Source organism: Panthera pardus, unplaced genomic scaffold, assembly GCF_024362965.1.
Source record: "Panthera pardus isolate Hobbes unplaced genomic scaffold, ASM2436296v1 HiC_scaffold_17, whole genome shotgun sequence".
NCBI lineage: Eukaryota > Metazoa > Chordata > Mammalia > Carnivora > Felidae > Panthera > Panthera pardus.
Window position 1 is genome coordinate 142,265,133 of NW_026526732.1, and position 16,613 is coordinate 142,281,745.

Consider the following 16,613-nt stretch of genomic DNA (forward strand, 5'->3'; position numbering starts at 1 on the left):
AGCTTACTAAAAAAAAGATAGATGGATAGATAGATAAGATAGATAGACAGACATATTACATAAATAATCTCAAAATGGATGAAAGACCTAAACTTGAGACCTGAAACCATAAAAATTCCTAGAAGACAACATGGGCAGTAAACTCTTTGACATCAGCCTTGGCAACATTTTTCTAGATATGTTTCCTCAGGCAAGGGAAGAAAAAGCAAAAATAAACTATTTGAGACTATGCCAAACTAAAAAGGTTTTGCACAGTGAAGGAAATTATCAACAAAATGAAAAGGCAACCTGCTGAATAAGAGAAAATGTTTGCAAATGGCATGTCTAATAAGGGGTTAATATCCAAAATATATAAAGAACTTATATAGCTCAACACCAAAGTAATAAAAATAACCTGATTAAAAATAGAGGAACTGAACAGACATCTTTCTAAAGAAGATATACAGATGGCAAACAGATATATGAAAAGATGCTCAACATCGCTGATCGTCAGGGAAATCCAAACCAAAACCACAATGAGGTATCACTTAACACCTGTCAGAGTGGCTAGAATAAAGAAGACAAAAAAATAACACATGTTGGCGAGGATGTGAAGAAAAAGGAACACTTGTGCACTGCTGGTGGAATGTATTTTGGTTTAGCCACTGTGGAAAATAGTGTGGAGTACTTCTAAAATTTAAAAATAAAAATACCATATAATCCAATAATTCCACTACTAGGTATTTACTCAAAGAAAACAAAAATAGTAATTCAAATAGGTATGTTGCACCCCTATGTTTATTGCAGCATTATTTACAATAGCCAAGTTGTGGAAGCAATCTAAATGTCTATTTATAGATTAATGGATAAAGATATACATAATGGAATATTAGCCATTTTTAAAAAAAGAATGAGATCTTGCCGTTTGCAACAGCATGGGTGAACCTAGAAGGTATTGGGCTAAGTGAAATAAGACAGAGAAAGACAAATACCATATGATTTCATTTGTATGTGGAATCTAAAAAACAACAAAACAAAACAAAACAAAACAAAACAAAACAAAACAAAACAAAAGCAGAAATGGACCCATAAATACATAGGAAATGGGCAAATGGGGGATGGGCAAAATGGGTGAAGAGGACCATCATCATTTCTGGTGATGGAATGAATGATTCACCAGGATGAAAGATACAGCATAGGCAGTATAGTCAAGGATATTGTAATAGTGTTGTATGGTGACAGATGGTAGCTATACTTCTGGTGAGTATAGGATAAGCAGTTGTTGAACTGCTATGTTGTGCACCTGATATAAATGTAACATTGTGTGTCAACTATACTTCAACAAGATACACACACACACACACACACACACACACACAATTTTAACTTTATCAGAATCTAATTCAGATTAATACTATTTAATTCCATGAGATATAAAAAATGTTAATCCTATATAGCTCTATTCCATCCTTCCTTTTTTATGCTACTATTAATACACATACTACATCTTTATGTATTACAAACCAGTGATACATTGTTATAATTATTCCTTTATAAATTTGTGTGTTTTAAAGAAACTGAGAGAAGAAAAGAGAGCAATTATACATTTATAGACTTTTGTTTTATATTTCTGATTTACCATTTCTGGTTCTCTTAATTCATTCCTGTGGATTCAAGTTACAATCTCGTATAACCTGGTAATTTCCTTACTCCCATACAGTTTTACTCCCACCCACCTCTTTTGTGCTGTTATTGTCAATCATATTAAATTTCTATATGTTATAAGCCATATAATACAATTACATTCATATTGTTTCATGCAATTACTTTTGAAACCAGTTAAAAGAAGAAATACGCAGTATATTGTCTTTTGTAAACATCTACATAATTACCTTTCCTGGTGCTCTTTGTTTTCTCTTGTGGATTTAAATTAATGTCTGGAGCCACTTGTGTTTAGCCTGAAGAAATTCCTTTAGTATTTCTTGTAAGGCAGATCTGCTAGCAATGAATTCTTTCTGTTTTTATCTAAGAATGTCTTTATTTCATCTTAATTTTTGAAAAATAGTTTTGCTGGCTTTAAGTTCTTGTTAACAGGTGGTTGAGTTGTGAGGTTTTTTGCTGGTTTTTTTTTTTTTCCCCTTACAGGACTTTGAATATATCATCCCATTGCCTTCTGGCCTCCATCATTTCTGAGAAGTCAGTTCTTAATCTTGCTGGGGTTCCCTTGTCCATGACAAGTTATTTTTCCCCTACTGCTTTAAAAATTTTCTCTGTCTTCAGCTTTTAGCATTTTAACTATGATGTTGCTGGGTGTGGATCTCTTTTGTATTTATCCCACTTAGAATTCACTGAGCTTCTTTGATGTGTAGGTTAATATTTTTAAATCAAATTTGGGGAGTTGTCAGCATTAGTATTTCTTTAAATATTTTTTTCTGCTCTTCTCTCTCTCCTCTCCTAGCATTTCTATTATTGTATGTTGATGTGCTAACAGTGTCCATATTTCTCGGAGGTTCTATTATTTTTTTATTCTTTTTTCTCTCTGTTCTTCAGATTGCATGATCTCTAATGATCTTTCTTCAAATCTGTTAATTACTTTTTTCTGCCAGTTCAGATCTACTGTTGAGATCCTCTAGTAAATTTTTTATTTTGGGTTTTTGTGCTTTTCAACCTCAGACTTTCCATCTTGGTTCTTTTTTTTTTTTCTTTTAATAATACCTATCTCTTCATTGTTACCTCTATTTCATAGGGCATTACATTATATCTTCCTTTAATTCTTGAAGTATGGTTTCCTTTGGTTTTTTATAATAGCAGGTTTGAAGTCTTCATTTACTAAGCTGACATATGTACCCTCTAATAGGCAATTTCTGTTGCTTACTTTTTTTCCTGTGTATGGTTCACACTTTCCTGTTTCTTTGCATTTCTCATAATTCTTTGTTGAAAAATGGACACTTTAGATAATATATATTGTAGCGACTCTAGACAGTGATCCCTGTCCCTCCCCCAGGGCATGTTGTTATTTGGTTATTTGCTTAGTGATTTGGCTGGACTGTCTCTGCCGCGTGCAAGCTCTAGTGATGCTCCTCAGAGGGGACAGTCCTAGGCATGTGCATAGTCATCTGGGGTGACGGTGCTTTTAGCAGGCCTCTCTTTAGTGGCCTCTTTCTCTGATTTCTCTGTTAAGTTGTCTGCCTCTCTTGATATCACACCTAGCTGTTAGCCTCCACTAATTAATTAATTAGCTGATTTCTCTGTTGTTTACAGTGATACCTTGGAATACATTGCTCAAGATTTTTATGCAATTAAATCCAGCCCCTCTGTAGTCGTCTTTGAAGCCAATCTTCAAGGCTTGTTCTAACCCCAGGAGGGTTCTTATGAGCAGTCTCTTTCCTTGCTTCTCTGTAAACTTCTGTCTCATCTCTGGTAAACTTAAGCTTGTTTAGTTTGTTGCCTTCATGGAGCTACCAGTCTCCTTTTCATTACCTACCAACAAAATCTCCATTGTTTCAATAGCATCCTTAGACTTGACCTTCTCCATACTTTCTGTTCTAAATAAGGCATTTACCCTGGGAGAAGTTCTCTGTTGTTACACCTGCCTCTTCCCTTGAGCCAAGCCTCTGAGCCACTTCTCTGGAGCTAGGGATGGGATCAGTGGTCTGGTTTCTCTTGAAGCAATATTCTTGCTTTATGAGAAAGCTGCTGGCCAGGAGCAGTAGCTTGCCTCTTGCCTCATCACCTTGTCTTTTCCAGCATGGAACACCATCATTTTATGAGCAAACTGGGGCAGAGACAATGAGGGCCCAGTATTCTTGATCCACTACTCTTGGGGTAGAGCTTCTTCCTTACAAGTGGGGGGTAAGTAGAGAAAGGGAGCCCTAGACATCTATCTGCTCTCACCTGGAATAACTTCCATCACCCTGCAAAAGAGGATGGGGAGGAAGAGAGTCATGGCTCAAATGTCACAAACTCTTGCTATTCTTAGGAAAATTTAGTGGATATTTTCAAATAAATACTTCTCCATTTGCTCTGTGCCCTTAGGATAATTTCCAGAGATTTAAAATGTGTGTGTGTGTGTGTGTGTGTGTGTGTGTATGTGTGTGTGTGTGTAAATAATTTTCACTAGCTGTGGTTGTTTTGCTGGTGAGAGGACCCTCTGAGCTCCTCACACGACCATTTTGGATATACCAACTCTCTTGTCTTTGATTTTTAACTGAGGAACCATTACTCTGTGTTCTTCCAGAAAGTCCAAAAGAGTTCTGGTACCAGTGTTTGTTGGTAGGAATGAAGGAAACAAACAAGCTGGTCTTATTGTCACACAAAACTGTTTATCATACTAACTTACCCCACTACCATATTTATATATTCAACAAACATGAATGAGAACTATACATATGTGCCAGTTCCTGGAGCACAATGTCCTGAAGTCAAGGAGCTCACAGAGAAGCCAAAGAGGTAGATAAAAGTAAAGGAGCCTTTACCACGTAATGTGGCAGGGATGAGGGAGACATACGGAGAGTGCTGTGCCACGGAGAGGAGGGAGGGACGTTCTGCCTGGAGGTACTAGGGCAGACTTCAGGGACAGCAACATCTTTGCTGCCTCTTGAAATACATCCCATAGAAGTGGTGGAGAAGAACATTTGAGGAATAGGGAATAGCGTGGGCAAAAAGAACAGAGGCATAAGAGAACATGATATGTGAAACAGTGAGAGGACTTGAAGCACTTGATGGAACCCAAGTCAGAATACGAGATGTACCATATGGGGGGAGTGGCCGAAGAAGAAGCTTAGGTTGGGGCCCAGTTGCTAAATCCATAAAACTTAGAAATGGTGATATAAACATAAACACCATGGAACCTCTGAAAGTGCTGAAGCATCATAGGGAAACTATCAGATTTATTTTAGAAGGCTGCTCCTGACAAGCACGAGGAGAGAGTAAGAACGGAGTCAGAGAGAAAATGTGGAAGGTCTGAGATGCAGTCATTCAGGCATGAGAGGATGAAGGTTTAAACCCAGACAGTGGTATTGGGGATGAAAAAGAGATGGGTAGGAGGGACCCATATGAGAGGAAATCAAAAGGTTTTTGTAACCAATTAAATGCCAATGCCAAGGGAAGAAGGAGTCAAGGATGATTCAGAAGTTTCACATATGGTGACTGTTTCTGTTACCTACTATTTATTGCCTCTTGATGACAAAATCATTGCTTCAGTTTTTGGAGAGATGAGAATTACTAATCCAAAATTCTTCATTTGCCAAAGAAATGTCTATGTCATGCTATATGGTAACATCTGACCTTCTTCCTTGCCCTCCCTTCATAACGTCATGGCCAGTGGTGCCAGCAACCAGATAATAGGGGTGCCTCCTTCAAGGCTTATGCATACCTAGGGTATAACATTCCTGCCCACCTACGAAAACAGCAGAATTAGTCTATAGCCTATTCTGGAAATGAGAAATACACTGCCATCTGGTGATGCCAGACATATTTAGAGTAATCGGTTACTAGGAAGGAGTCCTGACCAATTAAAATTTACAGATATATCTTAAAGCTGCTAACTCCCATCCAACCTTTTGCTCAAGTGGCTAACAAGCACAAAACCTGGTTTAAGTGTAGCTTTCTTTTGCCATAAACTAGGATAGTCATGCTTTTAGTAACCCAAAGTTTGTTGTACATTAACAAGGATAAAAAAAATGACCAATTTTACAGGACAGTTTGTGAAGGTCCTTTAATCCATCGGAGGTGTATCATGGCACTGAATTCAACAAGCTGTAATGATTGCCCACAATCAGGAGACCAGTGGGCTCCTTTGGGGTCTTGTTAGCACAAGCTCTGCTCCACTGAGTGGTGCTCGTAAACATTCCACCTGGCCTGGCCTGGCCTGGCCACCTCAGCCTGCTGGCATCCAGGCTGTTGAGGCAAGCTGCCAAATGATGGCCTGATGAGACTGAGGTGGAGGAGGCTAGTGGCTGTTTTGCATTTCAGATTCAACTTGTAACCAGATGCTCACAATTTTCAATTATAAAAGAATAGCTGTGTAAGATAAAGAAACATTAGATGCAAAAGTAGGGAAACTTCACTGGGGCCCTTAAGTTAGTGCACAAGTTTATGCTTAACACACTGGCTAATCTAAAGCAGATATTGAATTTAATTGAGATCATTTTTTCCAAAAGGAGGGTAAGCCTCCCATATGCTCAGAGGTTCCCTCATCCTCCAGATACTCAGCAGCCAAAATAAATATGTTTTCATTTAGACTGGAAATGCAGATGGTATCCAAATGCCTGATAGTCTATCTTGTTAATCAAAGCCGGGCCAACATTAACCACTCCCTGCTGCTCAGCTCTGAACATGAGTATAGTCCTACCTCATACTTCCCTTCCAAAGCAACCAGACCTCATAAAGTGCATCTGGGAGTCAAGGAGAAGTAGCCCCTGACCTGCTAGCCCTGATCCTCCTGTGCTTGGCCCAGTGTGCAGGTCTCTGCCACCCTATCAGCCCATGCACATGTGGTAGAAACATAAATACAAGCAATAACCATGTGCACTAGATAAACCAGGATATGTGAGATATAATGGAGATAGTGGGAGATTTTGGAACGACACCCACAATAAATTTTAAGAAGAGCAATGATTTGCTGGAGATGTAAGAGGAAGAAAATGAATGATGGCTCAGAAGGAGAGAAGGAAGTTGTATATGGGAAGGAGTGAGCTGATTTATTTGGCCAGAACATGAAACACCAGCTGGAGGGTAGAGGCAGATGTAGAATGATGGCACCTGACAGGATCCAAGAGCGGGAGTTTTTATTTAATACAAAAGACAGTTGTCAGTCCCTGTGGGGACTCAGAAAAGAGAAATAATGACATAAAAATATGGTTAAATAAGTTCCAGAATAGCCATCTAATGGTATCATACAATTATTTTTTTAAATGCTTTTGAAGAATTTTAAAGTACACAAGAAATGTTTTATGATATAATGAGAAATAAAAAAGATGAATGCAAAGTTTTGTTTATAATATTTCAATTATGTTACATAGATCTAAACCTGCATAGAAAAAATTCAGGAAAACACACTAAAATATAATTACCATCTCTACCTTATTGCTATCTTATTTTACTCTTATTTTTTCTTTTCTTTTTAAAAGTTCATTCCAAATATTCTACAAAATCTGAAAAAAATGACATGTTTTTTGAAAAATAGTATCAGAAAAATTTGATTGGATTGTAGGTTGCGGTTGATGAGGCTGGTGGCAGATTAGCCCATCGAGGTTTTCACATGATTCAAGCAGTGAGTTGGAGGCCTGGTTTCACACCATGGGAGTGAGATAAAGGTGAGAAAATAGGGGAGCTCAGTTAGGAGTACTAACAGAAAGGATGTCACGAGGTTAAGCATTACCTGTTCAAAGAGATGAAAATAGAAGCCAAATGTCAGAGGAAGGATAAAGGTTCTGCCTAGTAATTAAGTCGAAAGTAGAAAGGGTTAGGCAAAATTCAATTTAATGTGGTCCTTTTTGTTTTAGGTGTTTATGGGACATAAAAGTTAGACCAAAGACTTTCTATTTGACATATTAATACAGGAACCCTTAATAGGTTTCCGCACTGAGGGCTTTCTTTGTTGGGTTTTCTTTAATGTTAAACATTTGATCTATGCTGAAAACCCAGTCTCGATACCTCTAGCTCTGTAGCTAATCATTCAGCTAATGAATATTTACTGAACTTTCTCTGTAAAAGTTCCCAGCCCTTATAATTTAGTAACCCCCCAAAAAAAAAATGACATATGTACGAACTACTATAGAAAAGACAGAATATGATAAGGTCCAAATGACAGGGATGTCACTCTGGACTTCTCAGTTGATACACCTTTTGGGCCCTCCATGATCTGGCTCTGCCCAGTCTCTGCCAACTTATTATTATTATTCTTCAACATACACCTCTATCCTAGTCATGCTGCCTATTGTCTCTTTTCTCAGTGTACCATATACATTGTATGAATGCTTTCAGCCACAAGTATTATCTGATTATTTTTTTAAATTTAAGTTCAAGTTAGTTAACATACAGTGTAGTCTTGGTTTCAGGAGTAGAACCCAGTGATTCATCACTTACGTACATCAACCAGCGCTCATCCCAACAAGTGCCCTCCTTAATGCCCATCACCCATTTAACCCATCCCCCCACCCACCTCCCCTCTAGCAACGCTCAGTTTGTTCTCTGTATTTAAGAATCTCTTAATGGTTTGCCTCCCTCTATATTTTTATCTTATTTTTCCTTCCCTTCCCTTAGGTTCATCTGTTGAGTTTCTCAACTTCCACATACGAGTGAAATCAATATGATCTCTGTCTTTCTCTGACTGCCTTGTTTCACTTAGCATAATACCCTCTAGTTCCATCCACATTGTTGCAAATAGCAAGATTTCATTCTTTGTCATCACTTAGTAGTATTCCATTGTATATATATTCCACATCTTCTTTATCCATTCATCAGTCAATGGACATATCTGATTATTAATGACTTAAGTTATAAGGACAGACATGTTTTTCTAATTCTTTTTTTACATTATTATTTATTTTTGAGAAGCCAAGAAAGAGCACAATGGGGGAGGGACAGAGAGAGAGGGAGACACAGAATCCAAAGCAGGCTCCAAGCTCTGAGCTGTCAACACAGAGCCCAACGCGGGGCTCGAACTCACAAACCACGAGATCATGACCTGAGCCAAAGTCAGATAGTCAACCGACTGAACCACCCAGGCGCCCTGACATGGTTTTCTTATGAAGAAATTTAATGGTAGGGAATCTCAGAGTAGGTCCAGCAGTTCAGTGATTATCGTCAGGGTCTCAAGTTATTGCCTCATCATTCTTAGTGTATTGATTTTTTATCCTTCTGGGTTGCCTCATGGTGACAAGATGGCTTCTATAGCCTAGGAATCGCATAATGTTCACGTTAAAAACAAGAAGAAGGAAGGAATAGTGCTAGCAAATTCTCTTCTTGAGTTTTTCCCTTTTTCAGAAAACAAGGATCTGAAGATCATTCCAAACTTTCTCACACATTTTCTTTGGTCAAAAATACATCACACAGCCATCCTACTTTGCAAGGAAGGCTGTAAACATGGGTATATGGCTTTTCCAGCCTCTATCACTGCACTATCCAATACAGCCATTAACCTCATGTGAGTACGAGTACTTGAAATGTGGTTAGTGCAGCTGAGACTCTGAATTTCTAGTTTTATTTATTTTAATTTAATGTAACTATCCAATGGATGTGGTAAAAAACACTTCTATTAGAGACAGCTTTATTGTTTTGGTAGGATTATATTTCACTTTAATCATTGCATCGCACAAGATATTATTGTATTATAGTACACATGTCAACAGGCACATAAATTGTTTCTAGTATTACACATAAACATTTCCTTGACCAGTTTTGTCAATATGGATGCAAATATTAAAGGACAATACTTTCACTCTCACTTTAGTTATTGGAAAATCTTTAAGGTTGTTTGGAACAATTGGAAACTTTATGAAACATAAATATAGATGGTGTTTCCAATATGAACTCAGTGTCTGTGCTATAAGTATAAAATATGCAAAGGATTCCAAAGATTTAATGTAAAAAGCAAATGGAAAATATCTCGATAATTTTGTAAATCTTGATTACATATTAAAGTGATAATATTTTAAGTCTACTGGGTTAAAAAATTTATTATCAAAATTAATTTCACCTGTTTATTTTCATGTTTTCTACTAGAAAACTTAAAATTATGTATATGACTTGCATTATTTTTTTTTTTTTAATTTATTTTTGGGACAGAGAGAGACAGAGCATGAATGGGGGAGGGGCAGAGAGAGAGGGAGACACAGAATCGGAAACAGGCTCCAGGCTCCGAGCTATCAGCCCAGAGCCTGACGCGGGGCTCGAACTCACGGACAGCCCAGAGCCTGACGCGGGGCTCGAACTCACGGACCGCGAGATCGTGACCTGGCTGAAGTCGGACGCTCAACCGACTGCGCCACCCAGGCGCCCCTGACTTGCATTATATTTTTATTGAGCAGTGCTTGTCTACAGCAAGAGGAAGACAAAAGTTAGGAGGACTGGGGATAGTTTTTAGGTTAGCCAGCAGTAGGACTGGCCTCACTCATAATGCCTGTGTTATCTGTACATGAAGAATATACCTCTTATTTCACCTGTTAACTGGTACAGAGAAGTGCTCAGTAAATCTTAACTATGATTTACTGTTACTCCTATTTCTATTAAATTGGGCCTTAAACAATATCTAGCTGGGCTTTAAGTAAATTCTAGCTTCAGGCTGACCTCTTCCAAAAATTCATCTTTGATCACCCAGTTTAACACTCTTACTCTGTGTGCATGCTCACTTTCGTATAACAGAAATTTTTTGTATATTGAAACAAATGGTAAAGAATGCAATAATAAAGTTAATTCTGCCAGGAAGAGTCATGAAAGGTTTCCCAGAAGAAAAGTAGCACTTTAACTGAAATCAAAAGAACGAGCTGGAGCCTGCCATATGAGAATGGGTCTCCCAAAATGAGGAGGTAGTATTGCAAAAGCATGAAAACACATAGTGCAATTGGATACTGTTGAAAATTTTGTGTAGCTGGAGTAAAGATTGCTTGGAATTAAGGCTAGAATTTGGACTTTCTATAAGGGTAAAGTGAAGAATAAGCAGCATATTTCTCTACACAGGTGAATGACGCAAGTAGATTATATCCTTTCTCCTTGTAAGGGATTTATTCTAATTTTGTTTCTCTACCTTCTCAAAGTATATGCTTATTTCATTAACTTACAGTCTTCTTTATTTCATAATATAACGCTTAAGCTATATAATTGCCACTAATTACTTATTTCACTGCATTCCACCAGATTTGATAAGAAAACACTGTTATAAATAGTGTCTACTTTCCTTTTTAGTTTTTCTTTGACCCACAAGTAATTTTGAGATGTTCTATAACTGTTCAAACATATGGACTTTTTAAAGGTGTCTTTATGTTATTTTCTAATTTTATTGCACTATGGTCAAAGAACATGGTTTATATGACTACATCTTTTATACTTGTTGAGACCTGATTTGGGATCTAGTACGTGTTTGGTTTTGTCAATTTTCCACATATGCTTTAAAGGAATGTATATTTTCTTTCTTATTTGTGGGTATAGGATTTTTTTTTTGTTCTTTGGATTAAGCTCATTAACCATATTTCAAATTCTCAAAATTTGTACTCATTTTTTTTTTCTGGTTGATCTTTCAATTATTGAGAGGGTATATTTAGCTGAGTATAGAATTCTAAGTTGATATATATTTTCTCTTAATGTTTTAAAGATACTATCTTATTGTCTTTTTGCTTTCATTGTTATTATTGAGAAGTATACCGTCAACCTAACCATCATTTCTTAATAAATAATATGCCCTTTAAACCGCTGGCTACTTTTAAGATCTTGTCTTTGGTGCTCTTGGTATCAATGTTATTCCTAGAGAATGAGTTTTGTTTTTATATTTCTTGCCCAGAATTTATTTTACTTCCCAAGTACCAGGATTTACATATTTACTTTTTCAGGAGAATACAAAGCCATTATCTTTTTAAATATTGAGTCTACTCCATTTTCTCTATTCTCATCATTAGAAACTCCTATTAGACATGTGTTGGACCTTATTATTCTATCTCCCACATCTCAGCCTTTCATATTTTCTATCTCTTTAGATGCCTGTGCTGTTTTTTGATTGATTTCCTTAGATCAATCGTTTTCTTTTTCTTTTTGAATCTTTGTCTCATAGAGGGCCTGAAACTGGCATTGCCTTTGCATTTCTCAATTACATGATACAATCCATTTTTTCAAAAATGGATTTTTCAGCCAGCTTAAAGTTTAGGTTTCCATTATTTGCAACACAGGAGTTCTAATGTGTACTCACACAGCTAGCTAGTCATTGTTTTCCATAAGAAGCATGTACTGAATTCAACACTTCGTTTCTATCCCCACTGACCTCCTTGTTGTCAGCTATATTTCTTAGATAGTTAGACAGTAAAGGAGGCTCAGAACAAACAGAATCATAGAAGGACAATAATGAAGGACCTGTGCCAAGGTGCCAGAGAATGAAATTTTAGTAGTTAAGGAATATTCAGATACTGCAGAGTGGCCAAGGAGTATGAGAACTGAAAAATTAGCCCTGGAATTGCCGCCAATGGAGAGATGATAGCTGACTCTTATATTCTGCCTTTACTTGTTTTGGCTTTCATGGAATTTTTATTAATCACAGTGATTAGCAGAAAGCATAGAAGGTGGATATTGAAAACACATTAAGTTATTGATTAATGGATTTTTTCTGGGGGTTTGGGACCATACAAAAACAGCCATTTGATAACCATGGTTTCTGTGTAAGGGACAAGAGATGATAGACTCAAAAAACAAGAAAGGCAGTTTTAAATTGAAAGTCATTTGGAAAGGATGTAAAATTTGTAAGTCAATTTTTTTTGCATTTTATAATAAAAAATTTATATTTATTTCCCATCATGTCTTAGAGTCTTTCTTCGTAGTGGGGTCGCTCCAGGTTTGGGAGGGGGTGGTGGTAGTAAGTGCCTATACAGGCTGTCAATGAGGTGTAGTTCATTTTTTTTCTTGTGATGAGGACTTTTAATATTTACTTTCTCAGCAAATTTCAACTTTGCCCTACAATGTTAATGACTACAGATCTCATGTTGTACATCATATCCCCATGACTGATTTTATAACTGGAAGTTACTACTTCTTGAACTCCTTAACACTTTGACCCACCCCTACCACAATTCCCCTCCTCTCTGACAACCAACAAACTGTTCTCTGTATCTGCAATTTCTCTTTGTTTGTTCATTTGTTTTGTTTTTTAGATTCCAGATACAAGTGGAATCATTTGGGATTTGTCTTTCTTTAACTTATTTCACTTAGCATAATATTCTCAAGGCCCATCCATCTTGCAAATAACAAGATTTTATTTTTTATAACTAAATATTCCATAATACACACACACACACACACACACACACACACACCACGTCTTTATCCATTCATCCATAAATGGACATTTAGGTTGTTTCCATATTTTGCCTATTTTAAATAATGCTTCAGTGAATCTAGGGATGCATATAACTTTTTGAATTAGTGTTTTCATTTTCTTCAGATAAATACCCAGAAGTAGAATTGCTGGATCATATGCTAGTTCTATTTTTAATATTTTGAGAAACCCCCATGCTGTTTTCCATAGTGCCTGCACCAATTTCCATTCCCACCCCATGAGGTTTCCCTTTTCTTCACATCTTTGCCAATACTTGTTATTTTTTTTTTATTTTAGCCATTCTGACTAGTGTGAATTGATATCTCATTGTGGTTTTGATTTGCATTTCCCTGATGATTAGTGATGTGTTCTACATCTTTTCATGTGTCTGTTGGCTATCTGTAGGTCTTCTTTGGAAAAAAATCAGTTTAGATCCTCTGCCCATTATCTGATCAGATTTTTTTTGTTACTTACTTGTATGAGTTTTTATTTTGGATGTTAACCCCTTATTGCATATATGATTTTGCATATATCTTATTCCATTTAGTAGGTTGCTTTTTAAATTTTGTTGATGGTTTCCTTTGCTGTGCAGAAAATTTTTAGTTTTATATAGTCCCATTTGTTTATTTTTGCTTTGGTTGCATTATTTCTTCAGTCAAGTCCAAAAAGATGCTGCCCTTCATTGTTTCTGTAGTCAGGTCGAAAAACATGTTGTTAAGACCAATGTCAGGGAGCTTACTATCTACATTTTCTTCTAGAAGTTTTATGGTTTCTGTTCTTGCATTTAAATCGTTAATCCACTTTGAGTCCATTCTTGTGTATGGTTTAAGATAGTAGTCCAGTTTCATTCTGTTGCATATGGCTGTCTGGTTTTCCCAACACCATTTATTGAAGGGACTGTCCTTTTCCCCATTGTCTTTTCTTGCCTCCTGTGTCATAAATTAATTGACCATATATGTGTGGGTTTGTTTCTGGGCTGTCTGTTCTGTTCCACTGATCTATGTATCTCTTTTTATGCCAATATCATACTATTGATTATGATAGCTTTGTAGTATAGTTTGAAATCATGGAGCATGATGCCTTCAGTTTTATCCATTCTCAGGATTGCTTTGGCCTTTCAGGATCTTTTCTGGCACCACACAAATTTTAGGATTGTTTGTTATATTTCTGTGAAAAATGCTGTTGGAATTTTGATAAGAGTTACATTGAATCTTAGATTGCTTTGGGTAGTATGGAAATTTTAACAATGTTATTCTTTAAACCCATGAACATAGAATATCTTTCCATTTATTTGTGTCTTCTTTAATTTCTTTCATCAGTGTCTTATAGTTTTCAGTGTACAGGTCTCTCACCTCATTAGTTAAATTTATTTCTAGGTATTTTATTCTTTTTGATGCAATTTTAAAGGGGATTTTAAAAATTTCTCTTTTTGATAGTTTTAGTGTATAAAAACACAACAGATTTTTGTAAATTGATTTTATATTCTGCAATTTTACTGAATTTGTTTATTAGTTCTAACAGGTTTTTGGTGAAGTCTTTAGGATTTTCTACATATAATAGCATGTATTCCATAAATAATGGCAGTTTTACTTCTTCCTTTCTAATTTGGATGCTTTTTATTTCTTTTTCCTGCCTAATTGCTCTGGCTAAGATTTGTAATACTATGTTGAATGAAAGTGGTGAAAGTGGACATCCCTGTCTTGTTCCTGATCTTAAGGAAAAAGCTTTTAGCTTTTCACCATTGAGGATGATGTTAGCTGTGGGCTTGACATATATAGCCTATATTATGCTAGTGTATGTTCCATCTATACCCACTTTGTTGAGAGTTTTTATCTTAGTAGGTCAGACAATTTAACCCAGAACCAAGTTCCCCATGTAGGTTGTGGTATCTTCTACAGTGGTATAAATGAATGGGCAGCTATTTAAAAGGATTAATTAGAAATTTCAAACCATTCTTCATAAAAATACACACTTGGACTACATGGCCGTCCAGTTCACTCTCAATCCTTTTCTCAGTGTTGTTTTAGGTAAGTGTTAATCATACCCAAGGTATCAGAGAAGAAAAATTATATTTTCAGATCAGTTACTGTTCTTGCAACTGACAAAGAAGTAATGATCATCTCAAATGTTTCCTCAACAAAAGTCCATTAATGTAGCAGATATCCTCAGGAGAGGGCTCTATAACAGAAGACCTTGGAATTCTCCTTCTACCACAGACTCATTGCTAGATCACATGTATTTACTATGATTGCTCTGTCAGTCCATCTGTCTAAGTAACTAGCTTTGGGCAGCTCAGAAGCATCTATCATCACTGACTCTTTAACAAAATTGTGGGTTAAATCAATCCAAAGAAAGATATTTCTTCCTTGACCTCAATTCCAGTAGGTCCAAGTGAATTGGAAGCCAGGCAGGGGAGGATGTCCAGGAATCATAGCATTATAGGAATCGTATGCTGTTGGCTGCAAAAGTTGGTTTTGCATCTGTTCCGAAATGAATTTTCCTGATCGTTTGCTTTCTGTGCCATTTTTACTATTTATTTTGTTGCTTGGCTTACGCTGGGCCTGAGTTTGACTTTGGTCCATACGTCTGGAAAGCATAGTACAGTTCATTCTCCATCCACACATCCTGCTCTTTTAATAAAACTGTTCCTTTATATATATATATATATATATATATATATATATATATATATATATATATGTATACACACACACACACACACACACACACACAGGATGGCTGATCACAGGATTTGGTAACAGGGCAAAAACTGATAATTTGCTTAAAATGAGTCACTTTTGCGCCAGACTGGGAGCCCCATGACTCATAATTACAAGTTCAAAGACTGGCTGTTTGTAAGAAGAGGAAGCCCAGCCAGAGGGGCTTTCAGTCTGTTCACTCTTTGCATTCTTTTTATCCAGAGAGCAAATTACTGCCTAAGGCAACCCAAAGCTCATTAATGAACCCAGTGAAGACAGACACCTTCTTAGGCTTGGACAGAGAGGAGTCTTTCCCCAGCCACGTGAACCATAAACAGTTAACCAGCTCCTAAAGCATCTGCCAGTGAGCATTTTCTACCACAGATGAATGCCAATCTGAGAAGTTTTTAAGCAAATTAAATTTAGATTCCTCTTCATGGACTAACTACTTCATCTACTTAACTTTTAGTGCCCTCTCCTTCTTCCTCCTCTTCCTGCCATTATCGCAGATGGTGGTAGTCAGGGCCCCATGCCCTTGGCGTTGTTTTCCACAATCCAGTTCAGCTTCTGGCTTATAGAAAAGACAGGATTAAAAAAACAAAAACAAAAAAAACTAAACTAAACAGTGGGGAAAGAAGTCAGACAAAGCTATTACTACAAATACTGAGTGAAGAGCTGCTCATGTGCTGCTACCACGTGAAGATGGGCAATGAGTGGAAGACAGGCATAGTAGGAGCTAGGAGCCCAGCAATAGATGGAGCAGATCTGTGGCCGCAACTGGCTGCCTTAAGACTCAGGAACCCTGGGGGCACCTGGGTGGCTCAGTCAGTTAAGCGTTCGACCTTGGCTTAGGTCATAATCTCAAGCTTTGTGAGTTCGAGCCCCATGTGGAGCTCTGTGTTGACAGTTCAGAGCCTGGA

The 16,613-nt window shown here is 37.0% G+C and overlaps 1 protein-coding gene across 3 annotated transcripts in view; it reads left to right on the top strand.

The window, feature by feature from the left end:
* Positions 1 to 16,613, top strand: part of KIF6 (kinesin family member 6) — a 385,916-nt gene that overhangs the window by 254,991 nt on the left and 114,312 nt on the right. The window lies entirely within an intron of this gene.